Here is a 9,874-nt window from a genome sequence, read left to right as displayed (position 1 = left end):
GATTCAAATGGGCATAAAATTCAAAAAAATTAGAAGAATGAAAAACAAAAGCACATAGTCTAGCTTCTTATGTCATATAGATAGTAAGCATTCAAGTTGATAAACAAGGTTTTGACATGTGTTCAAACAAGACAAATCATGTATCTACCCCCTAACCATAAACTCTCGGTCGATCTTATGAAGTCTAGCATGAAGAGAAGTCGTATTGGTTTCAAACATGGAAATTTCAAGAACCTCCCACGAGCTTCATTTTAGAGTGACTACAAAAGATCCAGGCTTGCCTTTTCATTTTCATGTTTTTAAATTGTTTAAATCTTGGTCAAACCTAGCTAGTATTTGACCAAGATTCAAATGGGCATAAAATTAAAAAAAAACAGAAAAATGAAAAACCAAAGCACATAGCCTTCTTATGTCATATAAAATAAGCATTCAAGTTGATAAACAAGGTCTAGACATATTCAAAATAGAAAAAGCATGTATCTACCCCTAACCCTTAACTCTGTCTTATGAAGTCAAGCATGAAGAGAAGTGGTTTTGGGTTTCAAACATGGAAATTTCAAAAACTTCCCAAAAGCTTAATTTTAGAGTGACTAGGAAAGGATCCAGGCTTACCTTTTAATTTTCATGTTTCAAGTTTGTTTAAATCTTGGTCAAACCTAGGATTTGACCAACAAGATTCAAATGAGCATAAACATTCAGAAAAAACAAAAAAAAAGAAAAGAAAAACCAAAGCACATAGTCTTCTTACGTCATATATATAGTAAGCATTCAAGATGATAAACAAGGTCTAGACATATTCAAACCCGACAAATCATGTATCTACTCCTAACCCTAAACTCTGTCTTATGAAGTCAACCGTGAAGAGAAGTGGTTTCTGGTTTAAACATTGAGATTTCAAGAACCCCCCAAAAGCTTCATTTTTAGAATGACTAAGAAGGATCCAGGCTTACCCTTTTCATTTTCATGTATTTTAAACTTGCTTAAATCTTGGTCAAACCTAGGATTTGACCAAGACTCAAATGGGCATAAAAACTCAAACCCGATAAACATTCACCTTTTTCTATATAGTTAGGGTTAGGGTTTATGGTTTATAGAGATCGATGCACATATTTTCATTTCACATTTGTGATGTACAATAATACATAGGTAAGATTCCAAGCATGACCTTTGTTAGAATAACCTTTAACGTGTTCTCTCACCTTTAGATTCAAATGGGCATAAACATTCAGAAAAAATCAAAAAAATGAAAAACCAAAGCACATAGTCTTCTTATGTCATATAGTAAGAATTGAAGTTGATAAACAAGGTCTATACATATTCAAACCAGCCAAATCATGTATCTACACCTAACCCTAAACTTTATCTTATGAAGTCAAGCATGAAGAGAAATGGTTTTGGGTTTCAAACATGGAAATTTCAAAAACCTCCCAGAAGCTTCATTTTAGAATGACTAAGAAGGATACAGGCTTACCTTTTCATTTTCATGTTTTAAGTTTTTGTTTAAATCTTGGTCAAACCTAGGATTTGACCAACAAAATTCAAATGAGCATAAAAATTCAGAAAAAAATAAAAAAAATAGAAAAGAAAAACCAAAGCACATAGTATTCTTAAGTCATATATATAGTAAGCATTCAAATTGATAAACAAGTTCTAGACATATTCAAACCCGACAAATCATGTATCTACCCCTAACCCTAAACTCTTTCTTATGAAGCCAACCATGAAGAGAAGTGGTTTTGGGTTTCAAACATTGAGATTTCAAGAACCCCCCAAAAGCTTCATTTTAGAATGACTAAGAAGGATCCAGGCTTACCTTTTCATTTTCATGTGTTTTAAACTTGCTTAAATCTTGGTCAAACCTAGGATTTGACCAAGATTCAAATGGGCATAAACATTTAGAAAAAAATCAAAAATTGAAAACCAAAGCACATGAATCTTCATACACACTATAGTCCGTCTTGTGAAGACATTTTGTTTTTTACTACCCTATCACATGTTTCTGTATATAGTAAGTAATATGTATCCAAAAATGATTTTTGGGGATTTATAGGACGAAGTTATAACACACCTACATTTCAAATTGAAATTACTTTCAATAAATCAGCATAAAGTCATTTAAATGTGTGAAACTAGCTAGAAAGCACTAAAAAACGTAAAGCGTTGGGAATTCTCACTAATATGTGGCCTCATTTATCTTAAAAATGTAGAGGCGCCATTTTGAGCCATATCTTATGTACCTCATTCACAAAATAAACTTATTTTGTCATCTAGAAATTGAAAAATGAGTTTTATATACCGAAAAGTTGAAAAGTCTAGTCAGCAACATTGTTGGGAATGGCAAGATGCACCATCATGCCCAATTTGGGCACATTGTAACAAACTATGCCACAAATATGGCCATAACTATATCATTTGGCTTGCAAACCAGGAATCTTCATACACGATAGTCTCCTTTGTGTGAAGACATTTTGTTTTTCACTACCCTATCACATGTTTATTATTTTCCCTGTCAACTAACACATACAAGCACACTCCATGCGGAAGGGTTTCATTTTTGAGGTTTTCTTCATTTTCATTTATTTATTTCTAAACCAGGTCAAAATGGTCGACATGATTATCCTTGCAAAGGGGTTGAATATTTTAGTACTATCACTGGTTTCTATATATAGTAAGTAATATGTATCTAAAAATGATTTGTGGGTACTTGTAGGACCAAGTTATAACACACCTACAATTCAAATTTGATTTACTTTCAATAAATCAAGCATACAATCATTTAAATGTGCGAAACTAGCTAGAAAGCACTAAAAACCGTAAATTTGGGAATTGGCATTAAAATATGGCCTAATTTATTTTAAAAATGTAGATGCGCCATTTTGACCCATATTTTATCTACCCCATGCACAAAATAAACATATTTTATCATCTAGAAAATGAAAAACGATTTTTTATACCGAAAACTTGAAAAGACTAGTCATCAACAGTGTTAGAAATGGTAAGATGCACCACCATGCCCAATTAGGGAACACTATAACAAACAATGCTTTCCAGGGAGAATCAAACTTGGTAATATTATCTATGAGATTGAACAAAACGTTATATTTGGTTTACCCTTTGAACCTCCTAACTTACCACAACATTGACTTCTTAATTTTATTTACAAATAGATATTTTAATATCCCATTGTTGTGCAATAATATATGTTTTTATCTCAAATCAATTAGCATTTGATTTTAAAAAACTACCATAATAATTTATGAGAAAGCGTTGAACAAGTTTCGTAATGTAATTTTATACTTGATATGACCAATAATAGACTTAAATTAAATTGGATTTCAAAGTTCAGATTTTATAAGCGAATAGAGTTTCATGTTGCGAGACTATGTATTAGCTTGACGGGCACCCCTAGAATAAAGTAGGTCGGTCACTTACGTGTGGTTCCCATGCGTGTAGGTCCCACACATCAGTGAGCACAAGTCACGTGCGGTAGGTAGGCAAACTCCCAGCAATCTTCTTTGTCAAGTAAAGACGCATCGTCAAGACTCTCTCTCTCTCTCCCATTTGTCGCTGAAAAAAAAAAGAATATTAGACGGGCGCGTAGCCTGCACTGCAGGTCTACAGAACTGAAACCACGTGTGCCAGTCAACATCACTCACCGAAAAAGTGAAGCATTTCTTTTCACCATAAATAACAGCGGCCCCGTGAGGCACTGCTCTCCCTTTCTCTTTCTCCTTTCGTGTGATCCCTTTTGCACCTTTTATCCTTTGCACGAAACTCCACTTATTGTTGTCATTGTTGCACAGAACACTCAGTTAACATGTTCTTTTGCACATATCACCAACTCATGTATTTGTTGCACAAAGGTCTAAATCTCTCGGCTAAGCTACTTTTCTCTAAGGGCTCCTTTGATTCAAAGGATAGAAAAAGCATAGGAATAGGAAAGTCATAGGATTAAATGGTATGTCTATTTGAATCCCATAGGAAGATGAAGTATGTTTGATTGAAGCAAAGGAATTTTTCATGAGGTATGAGCTAATGTTTTTTTCCTATAGGAATTACACTACAAGATTTCCATAGGAATTTTTCCTATAGGATATATTCCTATGAATCAAACAACATGTATAGGTAAATTTTCCATAGGAACCAAATCCTACACAATTCCTATGCAAATCCTATGAATCAAAGGAGCCCTAAATCTGATGGCCGGGACCTAGAAGGTAGTGGTAATATCCATTGTCATTGTGTAGTGTGTTTTTAGAACTATAAAAGAATATGAAAATATTTTAGCAATTGAAATAATATAAATTAACTAATATGGGATGTTCATGAAATATATTTTCTACTATCCGGCCAATAGCGAGTGTCATGAAATATATTCATTGTAAACTTAGTGATAATCACTCGAGTTTGATATGAATGGCCTAGCTAGCTATGGGCATCTCTGTGGGGCCCCGGACTTACCAGTCCAGAACACCTGTTATGCATTCAATTTCACGATCCCAAGATCATTCCATCGTGAATACATAACCGAGCTGATACCAGATTACATCATCCATTACAGTACCGAATTTAAGTAATACGAAGTCTTACATCATAGGCCATCAAGGCCGTAGTTCACCAAGCAACGAGCGGAAACAACTTGACTCCAAAAGCGGTGGAACCCAAGTCGGGCCTTTACCCTACAGGGCGGCTGATCGGGAGAGCGTCCTAGTTCGCGTCTTCGGCGTCGTACTCCTCTTCGTCGAAGTACTCTTCTTCAAAGTCTGGTCAAGCAGATAACCAGGACAACAATGCCAGTGAGTACTTTTGAATGTACTCGCAAACCACCTTAGAGAGAAATAAAGGAACTGCAATATGGCAGTAGCAAGGAACAGGCACTATCTAGGGCGACAAGGAGCGAGAGGTGGTTTCTCTCGAGAGTAAGACATCTCCATATCTTTGTTGAAAACTTTTTGGTAAACCATTTTATTTGCAGACTAATAGGTAAGGGTGACCCAATTTAATTTCAGCCATCTCATATGGCCATTTCCTTTCCAACTTTCCACCGTACCTCGCGGTACCTTTCCACCAGTCCCACTGGCGTCACTTTTCCAAAACAATATTTGAGAAAACACCTTTAAAAACCAAAACTCTTTAGTGCTAAGTAGCAGCCTTTCCAACCGTCCATAACCGCGGACACGGCTATTCGAATAGTTTTCACTCTGCAGAGGTCGTACACTTTCCCCACAAGATCCGATAAATCCGCCGGGATCATCCTCGGTTCACCAAGCGTCAAAACGCGAGGTTCGGATAACCGATCGCAGCTTTTTCGCTTGCTCGCCATAGCCTAAGACATGTCGCCTAGAGTTGTACCTCCCAACACCAGAGTCCGAGGGGTCGTTTACCCAGGAGTAGCAAGTTCCCCGACCAGCTCGACCCTCCGGAATGCCGCGACCAACTGCGGGGCATTATTCAATGGGAGCTCATAGGTTGTTGATACGTCTCCGACGTATCGATAATTTCTTATGTTCCATGCCACATTATTGATGATTTCTACATGTTATATGCACACTTTATGTCATATTCGTGCATTTTCTGGAACTAACCTATTAACAAGATGCCGAAGTGCCGGTTCTCGTTTCTCGTCGTTTTTGGTTTCGTAAATCCTAGTAACGAAATATTCTCGGAATCGGACGAAATCAAGACCGAGGTTCCTATTTTCACCGCAAGCATCCAGAACACACGAGAAGGACCGGAGGGGGCACCGGGCCCCCGGACCATAGGCCGGCGCGGCCCGGGCCCCGGCCGCGCCGCCCTATGGTGTGGCCACCCCTTCGACCCTCCTGCGCCGCCTCTTCGCCTATATAAAGCCTCCGTCGCGAAAACCCCGATGCGAAGAACCACGATACGGAAAACCTTCCGGAGCCGCCGCCATCGCGAAGCCAAGATCCGGGGGACAGGAGTCTCCGTTCCGGCACCTCGCCGGAGCGGGGAAGTGCCCCGGAAGGCTTCTCCATCGACACCGCTGCCATCTCCACCGCCATCTTCATCACCGCTGCTGCTCCCATGAGGAGGGAGTAGTTCTCCATCGAGGCTCGGGGCTGTACCGGTAGCTATGTGGTTCATCTCTCTCCTATGTACTTCAATACAATAATCTCATGAGCTGCCTTACATGATTGAGATTCATATGATGATGCTTGTAATCTAGATGTCATTGTGCTAGTCAAGTGAGTTTTACTTATGTGATCTCCGGAGACTCCTTGTCCCACGTGTGTAAAGGTGACAGTGTGTGTCGGCCCCCGAAGTTAGATACGCATCACGGAATTAGTGCCCCTCGTGAATACGTATCCGTGTCGGAGTACCAAGCTGTTGACCCTAGGAGTAGGAATACGGACGCGGAACTAGTGCCCCTCGCGTACACGCATCCAGGCCTAGGTGTCTCGCCTTCTCGTGCACTCGATAAGAAACACGCACGGTGCACGAGTTACAAGGGCATAGCATCACGAGATGATATCACAACATTAACTCTACGACACAAAAGAGTTAAATAAGTATATAGCAACGCTCATAGAGCAAGATAGCAAATGACACTCAGAGGACACATGTCCCAACAATACATCAATACATCATGCGGAAGCGAAAAACGTCTGAGTACAGACAAGATGCAAATGGGACTAAGAGTCCATAAATAAAGCGGTCGGATCCATATCCAGCAAGCCCCGGTGCTGTCGCCTTAGGAGCGTCCTCTCTACTCGACGTAGTCGTCCTCAGCGTAGTCCACAAAGTAGTGTCCAGGTGGATACTCATAACCTGTCGTACCTGCAAACATCGGGCCAACGGTTGCCGGAAAAATAGAGGAAAAGCGAGGTGAGTACCAAGGCGCGTACCCAGCGAGACTTAGAATATTGGCTGCGCTCGCCGGCTATATGGTGGGTTTAGCGGCAGCAAAGCTTGCACTACAACCTATAGAGACACTCTCAACTTTCCGTCCGCAAGATATAGATAAGAGAGCGTGCATATAACGAGTTCTAAAAACTCGCAAACATAACTCAGCCGATGCGCTCCCCCTTCTACATGCTACGGGAAGAAGATGCAAAGGCACTCACATGGTGTACGGTTTTAACCGGTTTTTATTATAGTTACGCTAATTACTACGCAAGTTAATTAGCAGGTAAAGGGTGAAAGTTGTCTATGATCAAGCGACACTTCTCCAAGTCATCCATAACCGCGGACACGGCTTTTCGAAAAGATTGTAACCTGCAGGGGTGCACTATCGGTCTCATACGCTCGATCAACCCTACTGGATCAAAGCAGAGTATCACGACACTACCTCTCCCGTCACCACAGACCAAGCCCAAGAGCCACCTAACTAAGTTAAACCCGTTACGGAGTTCGGCCGAGTCTCCGAGGCGGACCTAGCTGTTGCGCCAGCGTACTAGGTGGTTTAACACACACTGGGGCGATAAACCACTTCGCAGCGGCTCCGCGACCTATACGTGCATACCAGAAACAAGGGATACAAGGCACCCAGGGCTTCCCAAAATAAATAAGTAACATGCTGGCATGCACGCGATAAAAGAGTAAAAACACCAAATACTAATTGTGGCACTTGGACAATGGAAGTAATTCGGAATCGGTCGAGGGGCCCCACTGAACCCCACGTATGGTTAGTGCGCTCGGTCTTGGATCGGATAACAAGAACTCGGGATCCTAAGATATTAGTGGACACAAGTGAGCCGTGTTCAAAACGAAAAATCAGTCGACCCACCGATGCCTCTACTTAGCAATTTTATTATTAGCATGAATAAGTAAGGTGTGATCTTATCGAACGGATATAACCATAAGCATGTATCTCGGAACCCCCAACGAGATATAACCCAACTAGATAACGATGAGCGATAACGATAATAGTAACAACATATAACAACGGTACTAAGCAAGCCTACGACTCGCATGGCTGACCCTGTAACCAAACAATATCTGTAGGACATATGTATGGGTCTATGGCTTGCAATAGGTGATATGCGATAGGTTACGTGACAAGAACGGCACACCAGGATAGCAGTAAGGTAAAGAGGCAAAAGCAGAAAATAGGTAGCAGGGAAAAGTGCTCGCCTGTCAAGTCGGAAGAAGAGAAACCGGCACGATCCTCCTCAGGGTAGTAGTCGTACTCCTCGCCGTACTCCTCGGTACCGGCGTCTAACGAGAAGAACCAAACACACATACAAGAGAAAGTACACAATCAATACAGGAAATGCAATGCACAAATATGCTGGATGTCATGTGATATGCAAGAGGGTCCATGCTTAGCAAAATTAAGTGGGGCAATCTGCTACACAAAATAATTAATAATTGCCCGCACATATTATTTAGTTATCGTGGAATTAACCATTTGGCAAAGATAGAAAGGCATATGATGCATGACAAGTTCATGTTTGGATTCATCTCGGAAAAATGATTGAAATTCCTGTCATTTAGTACTACTTCACAGTTCGTTAACAGTTTTGAAGTTCAGATTTTAATTGTATTCAAAAACTAAGAGAGACAAAGCAAAAGGCACCCAGTATTTGATCACTGGACCTTAAACTCGCTGCACATGATAACAGAGAACTAGGCTGACTCGATGGCTTTGAGAAAAATTAGGAAACATAGCTGTTGACGTGAAGCTACAGCTAACTGAAAAGTGACACTGTAACTGAAAGATAAAACAGTGCTTTTGAAACAGCAACAGAGTAGAGAAGATGGTTTTTGTTTACAGGAGAGCAAGTTCAGGTTCTTGTTAAACTACATGCAGCCAAGAGAAAAACAAAGTTATTTGCAGCTACTGAAACTGGAGAGAGGATACTGAATCTATACGCCAAACGGTGCTCTGAACTGACCAGAACCAGAGACGGAACAACGACGCTACAGCTAACTGAGACCAGATGGTGTTCGATCTCCAGCTTCCCAGGAAATCGCACAAGTGCTACAGCTAGCTAGGATAGATATCATTTTGGAAGAACCAGGGTAACAGCTGGGAAGTGCTAACCAAAAGCTAACTGAAAAATAAACAGCAGCTAACTGAACCTGATTTCAGAACTGCACAGAAATAATAAGGGGCACCTTGCGCGCCGGTTACAGACAACAATCTTGAGACTCACCTTTGGTGTAGATGTAACAGGCAAGCCGCTAGATCAATTGATGAGTGAAGATAGGGGCTCAGCCTTTGAAGAAGCCAGACGAAGCCCGACCAAGTGACGCTGTTGAGGCTCTAGCAGCACACACGGCGAGCTGCAGCGGCGAACAGCGAAATCGGACACGGACGACGGCGTCAGTCCGAGAAAGTGAAAGAGAAGAACGGGGAACAACATGGAACTCAGGAGGAGGCTCACCACGTTCAGGGAGAGGTTCGGGAGGATGGAGACGATGACGGGGCGAAGCGGAGGTCGTCGGCGTGCACGGCGGCGCACCAGTACGTCTTGGCGGCGGCGGCATATACGAGCAGCTCCGGCTCCGGTTCAGCGAGGAGGAAGAGGGCGCCACGGCGGCTCCATCCCCGTGCTCGGACGGCGACGCAGCGGTTTGGTTTGACGGCGCGGTCTTGGTATTCTCCGGCGAAACTTTGGTGGCTCTCGGATGTGGTTCTGGCTGGGTGCTTGGTGGAGCAGAGGAGGCAGCGGCGGCACAAGAGAAAAGGGAGCCTAGGGTTTGCCCTGATTTGGTGGCTTGATTTTGAGGAGAGGGGAAACAGGAGCAGGTGACCGTGAAGGAAAACACGCAGGCGCTCACGGCGTTGACGAAAGTGACAGAAAGAAGATTGGAGCTAGCTTGTCCAGCTGGTTGGGCGTCCAGGCAGAAATAGGATAGACTAGGCTGCTCTCTTTTCCATTTTATTTCAAATTCTTTTTCTGGTTTT

At 41.9% G+C, this 9,874-nt stretch overlaps 1 long non-coding RNA gene across 1 annotated transcript; it reads right to left on the bottom strand.

Moving 5' to 3' along the window:
• Window positions 1-8,097: 8,097 nt before the first annotated feature.
• Window positions 8,098-9,662, bottom strand: LOC124660451. Its single transcript, XR_006989893.1, has 3 exons — window positions 9,351-9,662; window positions 9,120-9,249; window positions 8,098-8,178 (listed from the first exon to the last, which is right to left on the bottom strand). It is a non-coding gene; the product is annotated as an uncharacterized LOC124660451 (long non-coding RNA).
• Window positions 9,663-9,874: the final 212 nt, after the last annotated feature.

Source organism: Lolium rigidum, chromosome 6, assembly GCF_022539505.1.
Source record: "Lolium rigidum isolate FL_2022 chromosome 6, APGP_CSIRO_Lrig_0.1, whole genome shotgun sequence".
Taxonomy (NCBI): Eukaryota; Viridiplantae; Streptophyta; class Magnoliopsida; order Poales; family Poaceae; genus Lolium; species Lolium rigidum.
The sequence above is the reverse complement of the archived record's forward strand: the minus strand, read 5'-3'. Positions and strand labels throughout refer to the sequence as shown.